Source organism: Pongo pygmaeus, chromosome 11 (assembly GCF_028885625.2).
Source record: "Pongo pygmaeus isolate AG05252 chromosome 11, NHGRI_mPonPyg2-v2.0_pri, whole genome shotgun sequence".
Classification (NCBI taxonomy): Eukaryota; Metazoa; Chordata; class Mammalia; order Primates; family Hominidae; genus Pongo; species Pongo pygmaeus.
The window spans coordinates 52,873,350-52,875,480 of record NC_072384.2 but is presented as its reverse complement, the minus strand read 5'-3'; the positions used below and the strand labels follow the sequence as shown (position 1 = coordinate 52,875,480).

The following is a 2,131-nucleotide window of genomic DNA, read 5'->3' as shown; positions in this document are numbered from 1 at the left end:
GGAACCTGGAGAAAAAAAAGAACAGAAGAATTGAGTGAACTTAATATAACTTGGTGAAATATATGTTTCTTAATTACCATCATGGCAACTCAATATATGCTGGCAGATTTGATAGTTGTGATCAAATGCTAGGCTACAGAAAATGTCTAATTTATCACCAGAAATATCTCCCCCTATATCAGAAGATTTATCATAACTGGAGCATTATATAAATTTTTTTCCTAGACAACAAAGATCTGTCTGCTTGAGGAAAAAAAATAAACTGTTAGAGGAATAGAAAGAAAATACGATTCTATTCTAATAAACTAGGCAACACATAAAAATAGGTTGGCTTCAAGGTTTCCTTATTAATCCTCCATTCCACCCACTCACATTGTGGGCAGTGTTGATAAATATAGAAAAGCAACATGCTTCACTACATACAACCAAAAAATAAAGACAGTATATTATTATTGTTTGAACAAAGGATAAGTCTTTTATCTATATCAGTACCCTAAATCTGAGACATCATATGCAATCCAAACATAGATGCACAAACCTCATTTACAGTTAAAATTCTGGCTTTGCAAACATTCATTAGGGAAATGGTAATTGCTCTGTAGGTCAGTTGAGACTTTTTAGATTTAACTCAATGGATACTTTCAGGTAACAAAAGAGGAAACGCATATGGGTAATTAAAATCACCAAAAATCGATCCATATGAAAAATACAATGGCCCTTTAAGTGGAGTATCCTAGAACACAGTGCCTTGCCATTTAAAATGTGATCATAATGAATGATCCAAGACCTCATAATATATATCAAGAGCCTTTAAAAGTCCATTTTTTAAATCAATTTATTTCATTTTTGAGAATCCAAGGACATAAAAAAAATCAGGAAAAGTTTTACATAAAGCTGTTAGGTCATAATTTATAATATTACAAATTAGAAACAATCTAACTTTTTGACAGTAAGACAATGCTTGAATAAGCTGTGAAACAGAGCTAGAATTAGCTATTATATAACCAATAAAACTATAATTATGAAGAGAATTTATTATATGGTAAGGCACGTGCATAGGGTACTACCAGAGTAATACTACAGGAAAGACAGGAGAAAGATGTAGCAAATATTAATAGGCTGTAAATGTTATAAATAATCGTGGTTATCTTTCAGTTTTAGGATTATAGGTGTATTTTTCCCCTTTATTTCTTTGTAGTGCATATTTTCCACATTGATCATCAGAAAAAAAACAAGCCATATAAAATAATCAGTGCTCCTATCTGACACCTTGCATCTTGTTGTTTGGTGTCTCTCAGTCCTGCCTTGGTCTAGCAGTTTTGGAGGTCAGAGCTATGAGAGCTTAGCTATGGATCTGGCCAGATGCCCACTGCTCCCCAGTGCTATCCCAGCCTCTTCACCTACATTTACAATTATAATAATATTTGTTGAGAACCTGTTATGTGCCAAGCATCAGTTCAGGTGCAATAATAAACTTAGAGATGTATGCCATTTTACCTTTACGTTTGCAATTAGGTTTATATTTATTAGGGCGACAAGACTTATTTACTTGAAATAAAAATCAGAAAACAAAAGAGCACTTAATCTGAACCCAAGATGTTCTATAGGCCAGTGGCTTTTAAACCTTTCAATGTAAAGAATATATTTTACATTGCAATCTATACATCATGGTGTGTGTGTGTGTCTACGCATATCTGGAAATAATGTCTCACAGAATATTTGTCATCACTATGTTTAATAAACTCTGATATTTTCTATTTATCCCTGTATTCCTATTCTGCATTGTTACATTTAAAATACACTATTAGCATGACAATATTTTTTGTCAGCAGCAGCTTACCTAATGAGTGTTGAAGCTTTGGGTCTGAGTGAAGAAAAGATAAAAGAAGAAAAAATATGCTAATCACAATCCACTAGATTGATTCCATGACCTATTACTGGGTTCAAATCCAGAGTTTGAAAAATACACCTATAGGCAAAAAATTCTGAAAAATGCTTTAAAAAATCAACATAGTTCCTGTAAATTACTGGGAAAATCTGAGTTTGAAAGTAGTATTCAAAATAGTGATGGTGTCCACGTGGGAAAGATAAACCAGCAGAATTAATCTGATAGATTCGCCTGAAGTTCAGA

At 32.8% G+C, this 2,131-nt stretch overlaps 1 non-coding gene across 1 annotated transcript; it reads left to right on the top strand.

Annotated features, from left to right (window-relative positions):
* The first annotated feature begins 1,801 nt into the window (after positions 1-1,801).
* Positions 1,802-1,872, top strand: LOC129032253 (small nucleolar RNA SNORD56). Its single transcript, XR_008501268.1, has one exon. It is a non-coding gene; the product is annotated as a small nucleolar RNA SNORD56 (small nucleolar RNA).
* Positions 1,873-2,131: the final 259 nt, after the last annotated feature.